This window comes from Sminthopsis crassicaudata, chromosome 1, assembly GCF_048593235.1.
Source record: "Sminthopsis crassicaudata isolate SCR6 chromosome 1, ASM4859323v1, whole genome shotgun sequence".
In the NCBI taxonomy this organism is placed as follows: domain Eukaryota; kingdom Metazoa; phylum Chordata; class Mammalia; order Dasyuromorphia; family Dasyuridae; genus Sminthopsis; species Sminthopsis crassicaudata.
The window spans coordinates 732,047,360-732,071,407 of NC_133617.1; the positions used below are offsets into that span (position 1 = coordinate 732,047,360).

General features: G+C 35.0%; 1 protein-coding gene and 1 long non-coding RNA gene across 3 annotated transcripts in view; one reads left to right on the forward strand and one right to left on the reverse strand.

The window, feature by feature from the left end:
- SYNPR (synaptoporin) overlaps positions 1-24,048 on the reverse strand; it is a 375,540-nt gene that overhangs the window by 142,721 nt on the left and 208,771 nt on the right. The gene's annotated exons all lie outside the window — the stretch shown is intronic.
- LOC141551949 (uncharacterized) lies at positions 1,842-22,913 on the forward strand. Its single transcript, XR_012485026.1, has 3 exons — positions 1,842-2,068; positions 17,333-17,503; positions 22,627-22,913. It is a non-coding gene; the product is annotated as an uncharacterized LOC141551949 (long non-coding RNA).

A 24,048-nucleotide genomic window follows, 5' to 3' on the forward strand; every position in this document is an offset into this window, starting at 1 on the left:
TTTATGATTAGTAAATGTTTGATTTGTATTACCTATTTTATATACCTATGTATCTGGGGTTATGTAAACATTTCTTGGGTGAAAATGCATCTTTTATGCATATAAAAAAGTTAAGAAGTCCTGCTATAGTGGACAGCCGGAGTTCTCTGAGTGAGGGTTTGAGCAGTATGACCCTGGGAACTCAGTGCTTACAGCAGCTCTCTAAAACCTTAAGCTAGTGAGAAGGAACACATATAGAGTGATATTTATTCATCATATGGTTCCTCAATAGAGAATTCATACATCATTTAATTCAGAGGTACACTTAAAAAAATCTTTGGGCATTCAAATCAGCCAACACTTATAAAGCATCAAAGATAAAGAGACAAAAAACCAAAATATCGCCTGACTTCAAAGAACTTGCATCTATTTAGGGGGGAAAAGGGGAGAATGTATAAAGAATTTATAAATGAAGATTTCCTTTCTATACATGTTTCTTAAAAAAGCCTCCTCCCCATCCATATCAGCTATACTACTTTGAGTCTGTGAAGCAACATGAGTACCAGGGGAAGAAAGCTAAATTCAGGCTTAATTTTAATTTTTTTAAAACCTTGATGCAGTGAGGTTATGCCAATTAAAGTTGATGAGTCCCTCCACATAAAGAGTTATCCACCCACAGTCAGGTAGGTTGGATTATTGCATTTGGCAGGCACAGTCATTAGATCTGTTAAATATCCATGAGTGTAATAACCTCTTCCTTCCCAATGAACCTACCTCTCTCTCTCTCTCTCTCTCTCTCTCTCTCTCTCTCTCTCTCTCTCTCTCTCTCTCTCTCTCTCTCTCTCTCTGTCTCTGTCTCTCTGTCTCTGTCTCTCTGTCTCTCTCTGTCTGTCTCTTTGTCTCTGTCTGTCGCTGTCTCTCTCTCTCTCTCTTTCTCTCTCTCTCTCTCTCTCTGTCTCTCTCTGTCTGTCTGTCTCTCTGTCTCTCTCTCTCTGTCTCTGTCTCTCTCTATCTCTCTGTCAGTCTCTCTCTCTCTGTCTCTCTGTCTGTCTGTCTCTGTCTGTCTCTCTCTGTCTCTCTCTGTCTCTGTCTCTCTCTCTCTGTCTCTGTCTCTCTCTCTCTGTCTCTGTCTCTCTCTCTCTCTCTCTCTCTCTCTCTCTCTCTCTCTCTCTCTCTCTCTCTGTCTCTCTGTCTCTCTATCTCTCTCTGTCTCTATCTGTCTCTCTCTCTTCCCTTAGCCCTCCTTCTCTCCTTCTCTTGCGCTTTGTCTTTGGATTATGAGCCATCTGTCCTCTTGCCCCCAGATGGCATTTCTGGAAACACAGCTGCTTACAGAAGACAATTGGCCCATCAGCGGCCCTGGTATGGAGTGAGTCACGTTGTCAGTACATTTCACTAAGCAGAGAGTAAAAACCCAACCTGGGCTCGGCGTGGGGTGATGAGCATCCTTTATGTTTAGCCTTTCCTGTTATTGTATATCCAGAAACTACATTACCTTTTGTCTTTGTTTTTCTGCTCTACTATTACTTGAATGTTTCTCTGAAATTGATCAAAGACCTCAGGGACTGTAAATGACATTACCTCAATGGATCCAGGAAGGCTTAGAGAAAACTTCATCTCTAAAGCCTGCCAGAAAAATTGCATAAGATAAAAGCTTTAAAGTGCACCTGGAAGGCATTTTAATTGTCCCAATTTGAGCAAGTTGGACACTTTTGTCAAAAGCCCTGCTATGTGAAGCTACATTTTCATTCCAATAGCATCTATATTGATGTCACAACCCATTCATTCTAGAACTCACTCTACCTGTCACAATTGGGAACTGCTGCTTCTCTGTGGAAAGGCTACAGAGACAGAAATATTCTTTTCATCAGTTTGGACTCTGTATCGACATCTGAAGATTTATTATTGTCCGACCACTGATCTATTAAAAATATAAAAAAGTAATCAAAATTATTAGGTCGATATCTATCGCATGAATGAGTATACATGGTGAACAACAAAGTACAGATTGAAATCACAAAGGCTGTCAAATGCTTAACTTCAGAATCCTTCCCCTAAATTGTTTAGATGAATAACTTCAAGACAAAATGTAAGTACATTTTCCTCTCACAAGGTAATGGAAGTGGAAATATTGACACTTGTACTTCTCTGCTAATAATATGTAACAAAGCCGATCACATTGAAGTCTGTTTTCAGAACTATTCAAAAACTAGAATCACATTGTTTCTCTGACTGCACATTTGTTATGAAGATTTTGATTATTTTTAATGAGTGAGGTGGTAGCAGCAGAAGGCTACTGATAGTGTTGCCAGAAAAAGAAAGAAAAGAAAGGAGAGAGAGCCACTGAAGCATTTTTAAACATTCACAGCAAAGAACAGGACTGCTTTGAAAGCTACATAGTGAATCTGTGATACATTTTAAATGAAAAAAATGAGCTAGACATAATAGAGATTTCAAATATGTATGATCCTCTTTTACTGTTCTACTTAGTATGTGAAACACCCATTTTACTAGATGTTTGTTAAGTTCAGAATAAAAAAAAAGAAAGAAAAGAAAGTAGAATCATAGAATTGAGTCAGAAAAAACCTTAGCAGTGACCTAAAATGACCCATAAAAGAAAGAAAGTGGACTTTTAGGCTCTATTTGGGGACCTCCAAAAGGATGGTTGGAGGTGTAATCCATCACTTTCCAGGGCAAGCCATTTTCTTTCTGGATAGCTCTAATTTTTCAGAAATCTTTTTCTGAAATCAAGCTTAGATTTGTCCCAGTGACTTCTACCATACTCCGGATCCTAGTTTTGTACTCTAGGCTCAAATGGAACAATCCCTCTTGGACATGAAAACTCTTTAAAAATATGAGACAGTCCTTCAAGAAGAATGGTTAAATCTTGATTTTGCACATTGACACAAAAAATTAAAATAGTGCAAGGATCATTCAACCAGAGGCTTCTAAGCAAATTGGAGTCATTGGGGCTTTGTCTCAGGATGCCAGAATTTAGAAATCAGAGGTAATAATAATATTCTTTCATAGAAACAACTCAACTTAGCATCTAGTTGACAAGAATAATTAGTTAAAATAGAAAGTTTTCTAATAATCATTGCCTCCCCAATAGCCTAGGTTGGCTCTTTTCTATGTCCAGTACTGCTCTCCTCCTTCCCCTACTGTGAACCTCTCCACTAGAAGCCTATCATCTTTTTCCACAGAAGGGAGTCCTGAGCTGGATGTCTCTGCCCCAATGGAATTTTTCTTAAAGAGGTTTGAGAAGATCTTTTCTTATAGAAAAGAATTCTGAATAGCATATTTTTCCATTATGATTGTGTATTTATCCATCCATTTGCACTCATTTCAAGAGTGCTGATGCTTCATGGTATTTTTGTCTCTTCACCATACTGCTACAAAGGATCTGTCCCAGGTCTTTAAGCCAGCATTAACACAAAATAATTTTTCATAAATTCTTCTCAGCTGGTAGCTCAAAAGTCAGGATCCTCTTCTCTAGGTATATGCACTTTAAAATGGGCTCTATCCAGGTGGTTTTGGTGTGGCAGATAGTATACAGTGAGCCTAGAAGTAGTGATAAAGGATAAAATGAGAGGCTATTTGTAAAGTGTTTAGCACAGTAGGTGCTTAATAAATGTTTTCCTCCTTCACGCTCCCTTCCCTGTCTTCCAAAATAAGATGAAAGAAGAAAGGGGGCATTAGTAAAATGTTTAAAAATTCATAGATGAAAGCCAAAAAATTCAAAAGAGATGTTACTATACATCATTACACACTTTAAAAGCTATATAAGTCAGAAAGTAATGGTTTCATAAGCAATCCTTTTTAAAATATTGAGGTATTCCATCTCCTTTCTATCAGCTTTGTCCGTTGCCCTGGAATCTGCTCTTATGGTTGTTGAGTGCCTGATCAGGGGCTAGAATTTTTTGAAGTGTTTTAACTGTGCTTGCTTCACTTCCACCTCAATTTATTCTCTGTGTATTGCTCTACCGTCTCACTAGCAATCTGGCTACTAATTTATAACTCTTTCTTCTCTTCCTTTTTGTTTTTTTATTCCCCTCTTCCCTTTTCCCTTTTTGTTTTGACTTCCCTTTAAGATTGTAAGTGTGATAATAGGGACAGTGCATTTTTGTTTCTTTGGTTTTGTATTTGCAATTCTAATACTTAGCACAATGACTCTAAGGCTAGACACTGTTGATATTCTCTCTATCAAAAATTTAAAAATATATAAGTACTTATACATGCACATACACATGAAAATATATTTAGTTCATTTTTTCATCTGTTAAAAAATTGTCCAATGAGACACAGTATAGTTAAATAGATCACATGGGACCTTTATGGTTCTAATCCTTAGCTAATGGTACAATGTTAAGAATAGGAGATAGACTTGTTCAAGTGGGCTGAATAAGAAATGTTTATATGTGTATTCTAAAATATCAGCTTTTTTTTTTTAAAAAAATGAATTTAATAATTTAAATAAAAATAAATAAAATATGCTGAATGTCGAAATTTTGAGAATTGGTACAAAGAATTAACAAACTCACTTCAAGGAAGTCATTTGTAAATGGGGGAACAGATCTATTTAGAGAGGTAAAGTGAGCACTGGGCTGTAAAAAAGGAACTCCAGAATCTAAATTCAAAGGCTTGTCCAGTCAGATCTAATATCCAGTGCCCATGAGTAGACAGAGTGAATGTAATAAAAATGACAATACTACCAAAATTAATCTACTTATTCAGTGTCATATCAAACTCCCAAGAAAATATTTTACAGATCTAGAAAAAATAATAATAAAAGTTAATCTGGAAGAACAAAAGATCAAGAATTTCAAGGGAATTAATGAAAAAAATACAAATGAAGGTGGTCTAGTTGTGTCAGACCTAAAACTATATTATAAAGTAGAGATCATCAAAACCATTTGGTACTAGCTAAGAAACAGAGTAGTTGATCAGTGGAATAGGTTAGGTTCACATGACAAAATAGTTGATAATAGTCGATGACTATAGTAATCTAGTGCTTGACAAACCCAAAGACCCAAGTTTTTGGGATAAAAACTCACTATTTGACAAAAACTGCTGGGAAAACTGGAAACTAGCATGGCAAAAATGAGGCATTTACCCACACCATACGCCAAGATAAGGCAGAAGTGGGTTCATGATTTAGACATAAAGTGTAATATTATAAGTAAATTTGAAAAACATAGGATAATTTACCTCTCAGATATGTGGAGAAAAAAGAAATTTGTTGCAAAAGAAGTGGAACATATATATATATATATATATATATATATATATATATATATATATATATATATATAATTGATCACAAAATAGATAATTTTGATCATATTAAGTGAAAAAGTTTTTGTAATGCAGACAAGATTAGAAGGGAAACAATAAATTGGAAAACATTTTTACATTCAAGGGCTCTGATAAAGGCCTCATTTTTAAAATATATAGAGAATGTATAAGAATTCAAGCCATTCTCCAACTGACAAATGGTCAAAGGATACGAACAGACAATTTTCAGATGAAGAAATTGAAACTATTTTTAGGCTTATGAAAAAAGTCTTCTAAATCACTATTGATGAGAGAAATGCAAATTATGACAACTCTGAGATACCACTACACACCTGTCAGATTGGCTAAGATGACAGGAAAAGATAATGATGAATGTTGGAGGGGATGTGGGAAAACTGGGACACTAATACATTGTTGGTGGAGTTGTAAATGGATCCAGGCTTTCTGGAGAGCAATGCCCAAAGGGTTATCAAACTGTGCATACCCTTTGATCCAGCAGTGTTTTTAACTGGGCTTATATCCCAAAAAGATCTTAAATGGGGGAAAGGGAACCTCATGTGCAAAAATGTTTGTAGCAGCTCTTTTTGTAGCGGCAAGAAACTGGAAACTGAGTATGTGCTTATCAGTTGGAGAATGGCTAAATAAGTTATGGTATATGAATGTTATGGAATATTATTGTTCTCTAAGAAACAATCAGCAGGATGATTTCAGAGAGGCCTGGAGAGACTTACATGAACTGATGCTAAATGAAATGAGCAGGACCAGGAGATCATTATACACAGCAACAACAAGATTATATTTTGATCAATTCTGATGGACGTGGCTCTTTTCAGTAAGGAGATGATACAGGCCAGTTCCAACAATCTTGTGATGATGAGAAACATATACACCCAGAGAGAGGACTGTGGGAACTGAGTGAAGATCACAACATAACATTTTCGCTCTTTTTGTTATGGTTTGCTTGAATTTTATTTTGTCATTTTTTTTTCCTTTTTGATCTGATTTTTCTTGTGAAGCAGGATAATTGTGTAAATATATAGGCCTATATTGGATTGAACATATTTGTACCATGTTTACCGTATGTTAGATTACTTACCGTCTAGGGGAAAAGAGGGGGAAAATTGGAAAAAAAAAAGTTTTTGTAAGGGTTAATGTTGAAAATTATCCATGTACATGTTTTGAAAATTTAAAAATTCAATGAAAAAAGCTTGTTAACTGGCCCTCACTGCATGGATGTGCTGTATATTTTAAAGTATGTGAAAAACAAACCAAGGACTAATCCATGGAAATATTATAGTAAGGAGCAAGAGAAGAAAAATGGGTCAGCAAAGGAAGTAGAAGGGATGTGCCCATACAAAGCCCATTGCAACATAAAAGGTGCTATATTTCAATCCACCTCAGCCAGTCTTCTGTTCTCCTATCCTTAGCGTTGCACCATTAGATGGATTAGAATTATAAAGGTCCCATGTTTTATTTAACTATATTACATCTTATTGGGACAAAATTTTCAAATAAAAAAAAGAGATGATTTGCAAATAGTTTACTTTTCGCTAACTTCAGTAGTATTAATTCAAGTTTGACTGTTTAGCATTCTTTCAGTTTTATTTTAGATATTTAATTCCACAAAGTCTAATAAGCTTTGAAAAGGGGGAATTATTTCTGTGGGGAATTCTTTCCATCAGCAAGGACCACAACTTTTAGGAGTTAATACCTTTTTCTCAAGATCACACACCCATCAAGGGATTTAAACACAGATTTTTCTGAATGCCAACCCCAGTCCTCTCTCTCTCTCTTATTATTATTATTATTATTATTATATTAGTATTATAACACAGTGCCCTATTCATTTTGTATAGGAAAACTAAAATAAATATAATTTAGTCAGAATAATTGTAGGTTTTTAATTTCTAAAAAATGTATTTTAAAGCCACAGGGAACATGCTCAACCTTTGAACTATTTCAATGCAATGAATATTTTATCAAGGATATTCATAGGCCTATTTCCCTTACTGATTCTATAAAATATTCTTCCAAAGATCCTTTATGACCAAGGGGAAAATATTTCAAAATGTGCTGTGTAAATGAAAGGTTGACTTTGGAATTGATTGTCCTTCTTTTCATTCATATTTATATCTTCAGCACTTAGTTCAGTGCCTGGCCTATGAAGGTGCTTAGTAAATGCTTAGTAACTGAATGCCAGTTTACCAAATAGGATAAGTTCATATTATATTTCTTTGGAAATTAGGATAATTTTTAAGAAGAGAATGCGTCTTGGTAGAACAAAGAGAATTGTCAGTCAATCAATAAGTATTGGTTAAGTACTGAAATTTCAAAGAAGAATGAAAGCAAAATATTTCCTCAAGAAATGGTATGGTAGGAAATGATATGGTCTAGCTAAGTGGCAAGGGATGGGGGTCAGAGAAAGACAGCTAGGATTCTGCATCATCACCATCATTTGGAAAAAAAGTGAGAAAGTTCTTTTTCATATTGAACATCTTAAATGAACAAGTTTCATATTGAACATCTTAAATGAACAAGAGTCCTAGAGAATGGACAGTCATGGCTAGGTTACCACCTGCATCACTGAAGAGAACTTCACAATTGATGAGATCACAGATCCATTCAATTAGTTGAATATGACCCAACCACTGTCCCAGGTACTAGAGATATGATGAAAGAATAAACCAACACTCACTCTCAAAGTACTAACTCTACTAGGGGATATAATAACTATATAGTAAACAAATGTATACAGAATAAACAAAAAATCAACACAAGGTAATTAATATACAGTAGCTTAGGAGGCACTTGTAGCAGGTGGATTAGGAAATGTTTTAGATAAGAGGATAGCATTTGAGCTGCATCTAGAAGAAAGTAAGAGATTCTTTGGGGACGGATTAAGGAGGGAATGCATTGGGAATGGTCAGTGTAAGTAAGCGAAAGTAAGTGGAAGTAAGGAGGCATCGGAAATGGTCAGTGTTAAAACATGCCCAAAATTATCAATGTTGTAAAATTACCTACGCATATATTTGGTAAATAAAAACTATTAAATAAAAAAATAAAATAAAATTAGGGAAACAGGTTTAAAATGGCCAAGAGAGATCAAATTCAGTGTGAAGAAGAGAGAAGACTAGTTTTGCTATACTACTATACATTGTGGAAAGGAGAGCAGTGAGTAATAAGTCTGGAAAGACAAATTGGGGCTAGCCTTTGAAACGTTTTAAAAGCCAAATAAAGAAGTTCATAATTTATTAAAGAAGTACCTGGAATGTGTGGAGGAAAGAGTATCATGGACAGATCTGTACTTCATTTTAGAAACAATGTGCAGCAATTATGTGTGGGATAAATCAGGGAAAAGAGAGGGTTGAGTTAGGAAGCACAACCAGAAGGCTATTGAAATATTATAGGTGAGGGGCAGCTAGGAGACACAGTAGAGAGAACACCAGGCCTGAAGTCAGGGGGAGCTGAGTTCAAATCAGACTTCAGACACTTAACACTTCCTAGCTGTATGAGCCTGGGCAAGTCACTTACCCTCAACTGCCTCAGCAAAAATCAAACAAACAAACAAACAAAAAGATATATTATAGGTGAGAAATAATGAGAAATCAAATTAAGAGAATCGGTCTCTTAGTAGACAGACTGTCAGAGATTTTAAAGAAGTAGAAATAGCAAGATTCAGCAACTGAGAGGGAAGAGAAAAAGTGATAAGTAGAGTATAACACTGCAGTTATGGATTTAGGAGACTGGAAGAACAACGGAAGAAATTTTAATAGAGGGTGGATTTTGGAAGAAAAGAAATAGATTTTTTTAGACATGTTGAATGTGGTATCCACAGACATCTGTTTTGAAATGCTTACTAGGCTATCACTGAGACAAGAATATGGGGGTAGAATGGTATATATGTTGTCAGGTGGGGTCATTTAGTTCTATTGGTTTTGTTTTATTTTATAAGCAGGTTTAATGAGAAAAGAGATGCATCAGGGAACAAACATTGTGAAAAAAATTTTTTAAAAGTATCAGTAATGCTTTTTTAAACACACACACACACACACAGAGGAAAGGATGGAGGAGGAAAATGAATCTTAATCTTCCTGTATCTGTCATAATGGGAAAAAAAGACATAAAACAAAGATTAAATTAAATATTTCCTTTAGAACTGACAAATGTAGTAGTAGACAACTGATTAGAGAGCTTCTATGGATGCAATTTGTTGTCTATCACTCTATTTTAAAACTTGGCACCTTTCCTGAGTAAATTTAAGATGTGAAGTGCCTGGAATAACTTATTCAGCTGAAACTATCACTTGCAGAATTTAAGATGATAAGGTTATTGCTTGGGATTCCTAATTATATACTTATGATTAGCTGTTAAATTAAAGCTAAATAATGTTATCATATTAATTCATTTTTCTGTGCATTTATAAAAAAAGATGGTCTCTTACTGCTAATAAGATATATTTCTCATCTTCTAAATATCAGTATTTACACTATTTGAACTTTTAAAGTTAAACCAAAACATCAATCTTAATAAACTGAGTAATTTCAATACTTTAAGGATTTTAACTACAATGTTTAGTATTTTTTGGGTACATAATAAAGTGACATTTGTTTAGTTTTTGCATCGTGTAGGGAACTGTTAATTTGGAGACCTCTTTCCCAAATACATATGAGTAATTTATTTTGAAGTTTTAAACTTAAGAGAATTCATTGGGGTATTGAATGACTTGTGATGGGCAAACAGCACATGTCTGAAGCAGGACTTAAAATGTGGTCTCCCTGATTCTAAGGCTGGCTATTTGTCATTTTACTACACCATTTCTGAAGCTTATGTTTCACTTCAGTGTTGTAGAAAAATTAGTTGTCAAAATGTTTTTGAGCCTCTCTTAGGAGATTAGGAAGAATTGGATTCAATGTCCATCTTCAACACTCACTTAACATCTCTGGGCCTCAGTTTCCACAAAGGGGAAATGAAGATAATAGAGTTTCTTAGTTTCCTCCTCTTGGTTATGAAGATTAAATGAGAAAAGAATTGTACTTAATTTTATGGCACTTAATAGGAAACTAATAAATACTTATTGTCTTCCTTCGTCTCAGCTTGTTTCCTCATCTGCAAAATGAAGGGATTGTATTCATTGGTCTATAAGGTACTTTCCAGTTATAAATCTGTGATTCCTATGAACACTGATTAAGAATCAGTGAAGTTCTGAGTTACTGTGCTAGGTGACAGGGATATCTCCAATTGTTCTATGCTCTCATGGAAGCGGTCATCCCCTCTGACGGTGAAAGTCAACACTCCATAATGCCATCTTATCCTGTGATCTTCTTACCCATGTAGCCACATAAATCTTCTACAGGGCAATCTATCCAATGTGACAAGGATCTTCCTTGCTGTTTCTTTCCAATATGATGGCATCCAGGTTGTCCATTTATTATTATTCCTCACTTGAGTTAGATGGCTATCTGTATTTCTTGCTCCCTTTGTTTAATACTTTTATATCACTTCTTACTTATGAGTCATCATTTGTAATAAATTTCAGCCAATCTATGCCCCACCATATCTCTCCATTGCCTTTTGAGTAAGGGGTGATTATGATTCTTCAGAATTTTAGATATTCCATGATTTACAAAAGAAAATTGTATTTTTTTTTCATTCCAGGGAGAATTTTGTTGTCATGGACAAAGCTGTTCCATTTCTAAATAAAAATCTTGCCTTTTTTTGGGGGGGGGCAAGATGGTTGTCCTGAACAAGATATAATGCACTGATAGGCCAGCTTAACAGTTTGTCTCTGAATTTCATAACATGAACACGATGAAAAATTATTCATTCACTTATTTTTTTTTCATGTGGATTGCTAGGCCAAATTCTCTTCAGTGATTGTTAATTTCTTTCAATATATTCTGCAATATTTTCAGGCATGATGTAATTGGTAGATTATCATCTACAATTAGATTACCTAGTGGATCTCACTAACTAGAGATGGCAAGAATAAATGTCAATCTATGCTTTGGAGAGGAATACATATAACAATGAGATAAGAGAATGATTAGGGAATCCCTCTTCCATTTGCAATCTGAAGTATATACCGTCCTTGACAATGGCAATCCCTTTAATAAGCCCAGAGAGGCAACATGACATAATAGAATGTACACTGACTGTGAAGTTAGAGAAACTGGCTTCAAATCCTTCCTTTGAAACCTCTTCCCTATTCAACTTTGGGCAAGTCATTTTACTTCCTTGGGCCACAATTTTCTCACCTGTAAAATGAGGGGACCTTGTGAGCTTAAATATTCTTGGTTTTTGTCTCAACTGATATATAATGAAATAGAAATTCTACAAATAAAATTATTTCTATTATTGCATTAAAAAAGAATTCTGTATTAACATATGCACAGGGAAGAAATAATAGGAGTGACACAATCTTTCCAACTTAAGTTGGGTAAGGAGTAGGAGGTGTGACATGTAAATAGCCAGGTATAACACAAGGTAGGGACTGAATGTGGCAATGGAGAGTCATACAAAATGCTTTTTAAATATTTGAGTAGGGAGAAGATATGTTGAGTGTGTGGATGGGTAGTTGAGACATGTGAGAGGTGAGTGGGAAATTATTTAAGTAATTTAAAGTAAGTAATTTAAATGATTAAAAAAGTAAGCAAGGTCAGGCCCAATTTGCTTTTATTAAAATAATTTTTTTTTCCAGAACAGTTTTCCAGAACAATCTGAGACATCAATTAGAGAGCTCTTTTTTCCCTCTCAAGTTAGCTTAGGATGAAGATGTAGTATCACTGATGACTATAATCAGATTTCTATTGAAATAGATTTAGATGGCACTTAAGGTTTTCCATCTATCTTCTTGAGAGGAGGGTCATGGACTCTTGAATAAAGGAAGACCATGGTCGGTGTTTATATCCAACAAGATCATATTATGTGAGCAGTTCATCAGCTCACTGACTAGAATGGCCTTGGAAAGGATAAAACTGAAATTATCCTGCCTGAGTAAGTGGGAGATGGCAGCCACATTTAGATTCATAGTCTTATTGTGAAAGCACAAGAGGCTAACTAAATTTAGAACTAGAAGAGGCTTTGGAGACTTAGCTAGACAAAGAGCCTCATTATAATGGGACTTGAGGACCTGAGAATGTCTTGCCCAAATTCTTATAGACAGGAAATAATAAACTCAGAATTTGGATCCAGGTACTCTCAATGCAAATAGAATTCTTTTTCTGCTGCACTGACCTTCCACCTCATTCCCTGATGTGTGATTGGGAGAACTTGTTAATGTCGGAATTATTAATTTGACAAATAACTGTTCAAGTAGATCCTAAAAACCTTTCCACATGACACTTGGCTTCAGACAAAAATGTTGTCTAAATTGAATCAATCTCAAGAATTAATAATAATAATAATAATAAGATTACAACTATGGTAAAATATGAAATGAGGATAATTCACAATTATATATCAATTTATAAAATATTTTAAATAAATCATTTCCATTTATGTATAGGGTAACCAACCAGTGTATTATTCTCCTCATTTCACAGATGTGGAAATTAGGACAAAGAGAGATTAAATGACCTGGTCTAGAGTCTTGCAGCTAGGGAATATCTGAGGTTGAACTTGAATCCAACTTCTTCTGATGAGAAGTGTTTTTATAATTCTTCTGCTGCTTGAGAATGATAACCCAGACCTTAAAATTTTAATGCATTGATATCCAATGATCTCTTGGCTTTTTCTTTGCTCCATTAGACAGGAAAATCCTGGAGGAAAGAGATTTCTTTTTAACTGTTCTTAATGTCCCCAGTATTTTGCACACTGCCTAGCACGTAATAAGTGCTAATTGACTGATTGATTAAGCACCTAGAATTATTTGCTTATTTTGCTCCTTGATTGGGATTTTATGAAGACATTATAATAGGCCACCTGTCTTGAAGAATAACATTTAAGCATCACAGTACAGTGGGAAAAGGAGTGAATTTAGATGTAGATGGCAATCAAGTCAAAATCCATCTCTCTTCCACACTTGTGACTTTGGTAAAGTCATTTAAACTCTTTGGGCCTATTTTTTTTCCCTGATAAAATTGGGGAGTGGCTTACTAGATGACGTCTAAGAATCTCAGGAGCCTTCACATTAAAACAAAAATCCTCAAAATAAAAGAATTTGGATATAAAACTATAGGAACCATTAAATGGGTGTGAACTTTTAAGGGATCCAAGATCTATTTGTTTTGCTATAAATGGTATTCCAACTTCCCTAAAGAAAATTGTTCTTCTTAATCACTTTATATTGATTATCATAAGTACTTATTTGCTTTTGTCATATAATAATAGAGGAATCTTTTGTCATTATATTTTAATGGGATGAAAAACAATTATAATTTGGAGGAGAATACATCCTAAGTTGAGGCTAAATATAATATTTCTCAAGAGAAAATGACAAAAAAGCCACTCAACTTACTTTCAAAACTATTTTTCTATTGATTAGGCTCCAGTGGTTAATAAAATAAATTAAATAAGTAAATCTTTTATAGATTGGTTTTATGGTATAAGTACTGAACTAGTTAATTGGAGTTCATATGAACCAACACTTATATTGAGAGAGACATGAATATAATTCAAGCAATCCCAGAAATACAGGAAGTTTGTTGTTATTATCCTTTATGTTTAACGAGGACCCAAATATGTTGTGTGTCCAGTATGATGTCCAACTGTGGATGATCACATCAATAGTAATCCCAGCATTACAGGAAGGTAAAAGGGAATGGGAAGAAAGGCTAAAAGCAAGAAAAGGGTAAATGTAGCCTTTCTGAGATGCTTGCTGGAGCTGCGGAAATTCTAGTAGAATTGTTAAAATCCATTTCATCCTCAAAGACACAATTCAGTTTAACCGTTCTCATGAAGCCTGTCTTCCTTGATGTCCCTGGTTAGAAATGATGTCAATCACTCTGCGAATACAAAGGCACTTTTGGAACTCCCATTGTACTTTGTACCTCTGATATGCATTTAAATCATTTTATTTTGTTTCACAGTCATCAATGAACATGTGGTCAGTTCTACTAAAGTACAAGTTCCCTGAGGGCAAGGGGATGAGTCAATTTATTTGCCCCCCATTTCTCTCAGAGTCTAGCACATTGCTTAGTACATGGCACCCACTGAATAAATATTGGGTTCAATAACTAAACAAAGGATTTGGTACTTCACCTTCAAGTTAAGGAATTTAACCTAGAGCAGGGGAGACTGAACTTTGAATCATAGATGTAGAAATGGGAAAGGTATTCACAGTCAATTAAACCATATATCTCATTTTACAGATGGCATAAAGCTTTGAGAGGATTGCACTTAAGTACTGCTCAATTTCCAAGGATCTATTCCTTTCTTTGCTTACTTTTCATTTGAGAAGAAATAATTTCCCAATGTCCTTGTCTAGGAAACAGAAAGGAACATATGAGAGACAAATTTTTGAGCATTAAGACTATTTTATTTTTTGACTTTGCTAAGAAAAATATATTATAAAGAAGTATACTTAAGAATGCAAAGTATAAAATTCCATTTTAATGTTTCTATCTTGCTTTGACCACAACCTAGGTAATTGGAGGTGTCCTTTGGAAATAGATGTTTTCTACCTCATTTCACATCGTCACGAAGTGAAGAAAGACTGACTATCTAAAGCTTCATTATAATGAAGGATCTAAGGACAGTGGCACACAGAATTTTGGAGATAAAGTACAGTTAGAAATACAGAATGAGAAGTTGCTTCCTCAATATTTGGATTAGAAATTCCATTATGTTCTCCTCTAACCTTGTCATCCTTCAGACTTCCTTATTTATGTGTAGACTATGAGCATCCCATGTTCTCAAATCAAAGTGATTATTAGGGTAATGAAATGAGAAAAACAGATATTAGGGGCCTTCTCCTTTTTCTTGCCTTTTTTTCTCCCCTAAGTCTGGCCCTCCCAGCCCATATCTGAGGTGGCTGGGCAGAAAAAAGAGCCTGTTCACACTATTTGGTTGTCTACATCTAAATCACAATCTCTACATTGAAAGAGTTCAGATGTTGGCAAATTGTGGTCAAGGCCATTTTAGTGAGCTAAGAATGTTTTATTTTTTACATTTTTAAATAGATTTTTTTTCTTTTACTAAAAAAGTACAAACCATTCTTAGCTAGGCCCACACAAAAATGGGTGAGATTTATTTTATAATAGTAATTTGCCAATCCCTGGTTGGAATAGAAAGGAACAAGCATTTATTAAGCACTTATTATATAGCAATCATATCAAATGCTGCACAAACATGATCTCATTTGATCCCTGAAATGTAAGGTCCATAGATTTTGCCTTCTGCTTGGTCACTGAACCTTAAGACTCTCCAGAACCTACCATCTGCCTTGATTCTAGATCCTGTCTGATACTTTATGAGCTGATGACTATAAGGACCTTGGGGGCTTGGAAATCTGCCCTATAGTCACAACCATAAAACTTCCAGACTTTTTCCTTCACTTTGTAACTGAACTGCCTCATTTGTGTTCTCTCCTCCAATTAAAGTGTGAGCTTCGAAGGGACAGGGGTGTTCTTATTCTTCTTATTTGTGTCTCCAGCACATCACTCAGTGCTTCACATATATGGGTTTTTCATTCAATGATTCTCTCATTCTTTCTTCTTCATTCTCCTCCACATCTCCAATTGGTCATCATGCCCTGTGAATTTCACCTCTACAACATTTTATTGCATTTTGTTCTGTCACTCACATAGCCATCAGCCTAGTTTAGGTTCTCTTCACCCTTTACCTGGACTATGAATGTTGCTCTTGTTCAGTTGTTTCAATTGTGTTCAGTTATGTTCAGTTGCAGTTAATCTTTGTGACTTCATTGGGAATTTCTTGGCAAAAAAGTGCTTTGCTACTTTCTTCTCCAGCTCATTTTTCAAATGAGGAAACTAAGGCAAATAGGATCAAATGATTTCCCTGGGGTCATAGCTAATAGAGCTTGAGGACAGCTTTGAACTCAAGAAGGTGGGTCTTCTGACCAGGTATTCACTCGGGAACCAACAAGTCAGGGCATCAGTCAGGGCATTATGTGAGTAGGTACAACAAAGGCTTTTAAGATTACACCTGGCTGTTCTTGAGTGCGCTACCGGTTATTAAGCTATAGATTCAAGAGATTGTGGCCAGTGACCTTTGAAGGCCTCAGAGGAGGCGAGCCGGGTAGAGTTCACACTGCTAAGCACAGTGGTCAAAGGTCCTCTGGTGGGTCTAGGACAGACTAGTAATAGTAACTGTCAGGAGAGCACGTTCCTGATTTCAGATCTGGCCAGATGATGGAAGCAGCGTCCTAATAGTTTTTCATGCTTCCAATCTCTTCTCTCTTCATTCTGTCTTCCAGATGACCAACAAAATAACAACTTTTCACTCCAGTTTACCTGTCTAGAGTTATTTGCCATTGCTTGCCTTTAGGCAATCTATGTTCCAGCCAGACTGGTCTATATAGTGTCCCTTGAACTTGACATTCAATTCTGTAAATCCATGATTTTGCATAATCTGTCCACCATGACTAGAATGTCTTCTCTGCTTCCCTTAGAAGGGGGACTTTTGGAAATCAATCCTTAGATTCCTTCAAGGCTCAGCTAACATGCCCCCTCCTCTGGGAAGCCATCCTTAAACTGCTTATTATTAGTGATGTCCTATTCCTCAAAATATTTTATATTCATTTATTTGTTTACATTTTATAGTCCCCCCAAATGATATAAGATCCTTGAAAGAAAGGAATATTTGTTGATTTTAATTTCTCAGCATCAATAAAAGTACCTTTTATATAGTGGACATTTGATAAACATTGATTTAAATTAATTTAATTGTAATTCACCCAATGTATGTTTTAACATTAGATTCTTTTTTAGAACTGAAAATGATATATCTCATGTCTACAACAACAGGATATCTCTGACTCCTTTCAATAATCCTGTGAAATAGGTGACAGAAAAGTAGCAGTTCCCATTAAAAGTGCTTTACAATTAATGAAGGACTTGGCTTCCAACCTCCCTGTCATTTGGTTATCTTCTTTTTACAGAACAAGAAACTGAAGATCAAGAGAAGGCATATGATTTGTTCAAATACATGTAAATAAATAATGAAGATAGGAATAATACAGTAAATAAATTAATTGTAATTAAATAGTGGAGTAGGTGTTTAAAGTCAAGACTTTTTACACTATAGCACACTGCTTCTTGGCTCAGCTAAGGTAAGTGACATTGTTTTCATTTGATATATAAGAAAACCAAACTCTGTACCTTGAAGGTGAGAGGAGTTTTTCATGGATATCCAATGGATTAGTGAAAATGCTAGGACTAGAACCATCCTAATGTTCTCTCAACACTGCCTCTTTGACCGTTGGTTCACCATGAATATTAGATAAACACAGAAAACTCATCCCTTTCAGCTAACTCTCACTTCAGGCTTACATAAACAAAGCAGAAGAAAATGAACTGAAACCATCTCATGATGAGAAGCTTTAGGAAGTTTTTATTCATGTGATTCTTCCTTCCTCATCATTTTTCTTGGCAAAAGTTAGAGAATGATCCAAATTCTTGCATAAAAAAGATTCATGTCGAATATATTAGAAGGGAAAATTATCTTATACAAATTTCATCATTGGAAAAAAAAGATGTGTGTCTCTTCACTAAGCTGAAAGTTGTCCCACTCAAAGGATGAAGTTCTTGGATTTTGCTTTTATCAGTTGATGTGTTTGTGTTCTTCAGCAAAAACTGGGAGCACAATGCCTGGGGGAGACAGAAAGTGCTGGGTAATGAGAAGTTAGCTTCATAGGAAACTGAACTCTCTAATGATTATTGCTATTATGATGTTCTCATTTCTTAGTGCTCCAAATTCAATGAAAAAAAATGGAGACAATGAAAAGTAAACCAGATTGCCAAGTGTGATAAGGATTGTCTGCAATCTCTGACATTTATACCCTGCATTTCTATACTAAGTGTGTACAACAGAGATAGGGGGCAGAAGCAAGGCTTGGGCAGGCTTATTTTGGCTGCAGAAAAAGAGGCATATGTTCTCTACCCCCATCCCAAACTATAATCAGTAAACTCTAGTCCTACTAGGGGATTTATACTGACTATTAATGGAATCAGCCTCATTTTAGATATGGAAATAATTTTCTTGGAAAAGGAAATATACTATTGTAGAAATCTACTCAGAAATTGAATGAATGTTTTAGTGGGGCAGATGAAGGAATCAGGATGACCTGGGCTCAAATATTATCCCCAGTTTCCTCACCTGTAAAATGAAGATGATGCATTCAGTGTTTTCTAAAGTCACTGCCAGATCTAAATCTATAACAGCAAAAATAACAAGCTTTTATATAATAGTTTAAGGCTTTCAATATGCTTTATATAGATCCCATTTTATCCTTCCAACAAGCTTGAGAGGTATGTATTATTATTCCCATTTCACAGATGGAGAAACTGAAGCAGAAAAAGGTTTAGTTGCTTGTCCAGAGCAGCACAAGTAGTAAATATATGAAGCTGGATTTGAACACAGGTTTTCCTAAGTTCAGATTCAGTTCTCTAATCACTGCACCATTTGGCACAGCACTATGGTAGTATAATTATAATATTGGCTCTGTAATTAAAAACCTATAGTATAGGGTTGTAAAATTCAAAAGAGATGATACACGTAAAGTGCTTTATAAAGTTTTATGTGCTATTAAAATGTCAGTAAGTCTTATTGTAACATGATGCAATGAATAGGGAACAAGCCATAATCAGGACAAATACAGAGTTTAAGTCTTGCCTTTTGACACATATTGGTTGCATGACCTGAGCCCTAAGGCCTTCAGCATTTCAATATGTTGAGACTACTCTTCAAGCCTAAGTAGCGAGCAGTTGTAAATTTTTACTAATAGAAGGGATTTCCTCACTGGGAGTTCCTATACTCAAGAAATCACAGGTCTTAGCCAAAAATAGATTGTAGTGGTATTGGGCTAGTGTATGTTTTAAGAACTAGTGACATTCTAGGACTCCAAGTCTCTCATGGATCTTTGAAGCAATCAATTTGGATTCTCCCTTCAACTCCTCTATGCTTGTGCATCTCATCTGGCTTCTTACCATGTTCTCTCATTAATACAGCCAATTGGTCCATTCCCATGATACCTTCCCCATAGTCTCACAGTATTTTGTGGATACTGATTATGTAGGATGGAAGCTATCTACTGCTTAGTTTTCATTTTGGGGATGTTCTTGGTCCCACTTTTTCATAGTTTCTTGCATCTAGAGCTAAAAGGGACCAGAAAAATACTATGTAGTCCAACCCTTTCATTTTACAAATGAGACTTAGGGAAATTAAATAACTTTAAATAAATAAACTTTAAAAATTATTCCACTTAAGATATATATGTATTACATGTGTAGCTATTCATATATTTATATAATGTAAATAGCAAAATTTATAAAAAATAAAGTTAAAAGTAAGTATATTTCACTGGTGGCATCCTCTAGTCGACACGTTTCCTCCTCCTCATCTATGGATCAAAATGCACTCAGATCAGCCGTGCTTGTCTCTAACACTTCAACTTCAGTTCTTTACAATATGACTTAAGGGATGTGTTAGTATATGTTTAACAACTGGCTGTCTGGAAAAAAAATGTATGCCTGACACACTTTTAAGTTTAATCTGCATTATCACTATTTTCCCATCATTTTTTAAAGTCTAGATGATTACTAAAATGATCAACTAAGACCTGATTTATATTTTCTCATTTCCACAGTGGAAGTGCTCACATTGAAACTTTCATATTTAACTCTTATGAACTGGTTTGAACTGGTATGAGCACACTTCTCTTAGTATTCTATGATTTGTCACCCTGAAGCACAGATATAGGTTATCTCTAGTGGAATTTTTTCCTACTAGAAATTAAAACTGATGAAATTTAGAAATATTCCTTAATCCATTCAAAATATCAAATCCATTATATTAATATACTTGGTTAAAAAAAACTATGTTTTCAAAAATTTGTGAGAAGAATGCCATTGTTTCACATAGTTTTATAAATCTCTTTAATGTCTGGTTTAATAGAAGACAATTGGATTCTCATACCTGCTTTTGTATTCATCTTTTCTGAGAGGTTATTTTGCTTGGATTATATTATGAAATCTGGCTTGACAAAAATGGGTAGTTGGGGAAAAGGAGTATTTTAATAGGCAAATAATATCTTTGTATTATTCTGAAACTTGTCTTTAACTTGCGGATGCTCTAAAAGAATCTCAGTGACCTACAAGAGTCCCTGGAATACAATTTGAGAACCACTGTTCTATTTGTCTGGATCCTCCAACTTTCTTGTGAATCTTTACTAAGATGGGGGTATGTGGCTTTGTCCTATACATCAACAACTGGGGAATATATATCCTCCTCTACAAGAATCTAGGGACTTGCCTCAAAGTTAGGAGTGGGGATAATAGTCTTTGGAAAAGAGAGAAGAATGAGAATTGAACAAGTAAAAATTGGAAAAGAAAAGGAAAGAGGAGACACACTTCCCTATTTAAGACCATGAGTCTTAAGGGAAGGTTTTCTTCCCATGGATCACTTTATCCCTTCCCCCTTTTTCCCCCATAGATTTTACTCAGGAACCAGGATTTCTAGCCAAATTTCTGAATCTCTATCCTGAATTGTATTTTGTCTCCATTTTCTCACATGCCAAACTCTTTTATACCCTATTTTTACTATTCTCCCAGATAAATTTTTTTGTGTATTTTTCAGAATACTGACCTATAACTGGATGCCATGAGAATATTCCTACTTGAAAGCAAGGCATGATAACTAGGTGAGAATAAAGAGATTTGCATAATCAGGGATTTATTTTTACTCTGAGTACTGGAAAGACCAAACACAAATACATGATGATGTCAAGAGTGCATATTTATTAATAAGCCCCGACTGGTCCAGCCAAGCCCACAGCATCTAAAAGAGGTCCCAGTCATTGCCAGAATAGAGCAGGAACTATAAGCTGGCAGGCAGACAAGCAATAACTTCTGCCCCACCATGTCTCTATCTCTACCCTTCTACCACTAATATATTTGGCTCAGACACTAGGATTCCTGAAGCTATGGTTTGATGTAAATTAGAAATCAACCCAAACTCTAGTTCCCCAAGCAAGCTCAAAGTGCAGATCTGAGGTAGTCCTTCAAAATATCCTGTCCCTAAAACTCACTTTTCAGTTTCACTGAAAATAAAATCATCTTGTGGGATAAACAAAACTAGGAAGTGATTCTCCTTGAGCCCTTTCCCACACATACACTTCTATTCATCTAACTTCATTTAGCTTATTCTGACACTATTTAACCGAGAGATCAACTAGAGAGCAACACCACCTCCTGGAAAGTTATCGTTTGTTATTTTCAGCCTATTTTGTAATCTTACATCTGTTCTTTGATTTTCCTATTTATTATTTCCCCTCTTTCCTTTTAGCACCTTCTCTCTATACTGTCAGGGTCATAGTGGGCTTCCTGCATCAGGTCAGCTTGTTACACTTGAGGAAGAACAGCACCATTTTAGATAGACATTTATTCTTAGTAAGTGTGTTCAGCTTCAGTGAAAATAAATAACATGGTGACCTCTAATTATATCATATTTCCTGATATTTGAAATTGTTTTCTCTCTTTTTTCCTAAGATGATAAAAGTGAAGTGAGCCAAAGGAAATATAGCCAGGGTTAGAAAAATATAGAATTGAACAATGGATTATTGAACTGTTGTTACCCAAGAATGGCTAGAGTTGGACAACGCTGATCATATTCAGAAATTTAAGCTGATCAGAAAATATGAAATCCTTTTTTTTTTCTTTAAAAAAAACTTTTTATAAAGGATGATTCGGTGAATAGGAGAAAAGAGGCATAAATCAGGAAGGAAAAGAGTTTCAGAAACAAAAGACATCAATAAAATACAATTTTTAAAAGCTAAAAAGAAAGATAAGATGAAGTCTTTTTATTGGCTCGATTCTATTGACCATAACGTTGAACACATCTATTAGCTTTATGTTTGAGCTGTTGGTTGAAAAGTAGAAAAATGTTCCTATTCAACTCTGATGAGACTTTTGTGTAAGAAGCTCTAAATCACTGAGACTGAAGTCTGGACTCTGCCACTTATTACCTGTGTGACCTTCGGCAAGCCAGTAAATTTCTCTGAGCTTTGATTTCTGTGCCTATGAAGTAAGATTGTAGAAGGGGCTTGAACTATATGTTCAATATTAATTATAGAGCATTGTTAGCTTTGAAAAATCACTTTTCAAACATTGTTTCATTTTAGCCTCACAATAAGCCCATTAGGTCAATTCTATAGTTATTTTTTTTTTCATTTTACAGATGAGGGTCTTGAGGCTCAGAAAAGTAAAGAACTTATTGGTGCTCTCAGAGCCAGTGTCAGAAGTGGAGCCTGAAGCTCACTCCAGGCCTGCTTTTCTAAGGTGCATTTCATCTCTTAAGTCAATGAATTCTCTTCCACGTGAATATGACAAATATCATAGACTGTGATATTAACTGGATGACTATTAATACTTTGGCTTATACTACTGCTACCTTGAATCAAAGAGAATACAGAAGAAAAAATATTTCCATTGTCTCATTATATTAAAAATTCTTATTACAGGAAAGGCCATTGCCCATCAGTGTTGTTCTATTATTTATGACCTAATTATTGCTTACGGACAAGCTGAAATTATACTTCAGCTAAGATGCCTCTTGTTGTATGGAAGAACACTAAACTAATTTATGGCCCATCAAAATGTTGAGGTTGTATCCATTAGAAAACATTAAAGCCTTCCCATCTGTATTAAGATGTTCTTGTTTAGGATGGTCAGATATCCTGGAGTGTCTCATCCCTCCATTTCTCCTACCCCCTCAGGTTCCTCTTTCCAAAAAGGAAAGAAAAGACATATACTAGAGATGATGGAAACTAAGAAGGAGCTGGGTAATTAAAAGTGAAGTCTTGGCAAAATAAACCAATAATATTCTTATATTCCAGAGAGCATAACATAAATATTATTTATTTATATGGTTATTATAATGATGATGAACAAATAAGATTTGTTAATATGATAAATAAATTAATAAAACCATTCTAGAATACAGTGATTGAAACTCTTGTCACTGGAATCCAATAGCTTTCTCATTATGCCCCATAGATTCACATTATAATGGAATAGACTTTGGTTTTTTCCTGTCTTATTTTCATTTCGCATCTCACTTTAAATTCTGGTTGGCCAGATAGCTAGAGTCAAGCTCAATGAGGGCAGGAATACTAAATCTTCATCAGTTCTATTGAGTTATTGGACTGGCAGAGCTGAGGAGAATGGACTTCCACTTTCTGACCAGTCAGAATTATGTGTGGCCAAAATGGTACCTTCTTACTTAGTTTAAATGTTCATAAAGATGCAGTTTTTAAAAGATTAAAGAACTAGAGAAAAACTCTTGAGTTTTTCTCCAAAGACTGAATTTTAAATTGCAGTTGCTAAGACATAGCCACATTCAAATCTAGAAAGACAAAATTAATTGTATACTTCATATCAAAACCTCAGAACTTTTAAAATTTATGTACATGGATACATACATACACAGATACATTATGTGTGTGTGTGTGTGTGTGTGCATGGTATGTGTTCATATTATTCAATGAATACTAGATTTACAATAAAGAATATTGGAGTTTGAATACTCCACAGGACACTTAGTAGCTCTGTATGAAACTGAGGAAATCACCTAGATTTTCTTAGCATGAGTGTTTCATCA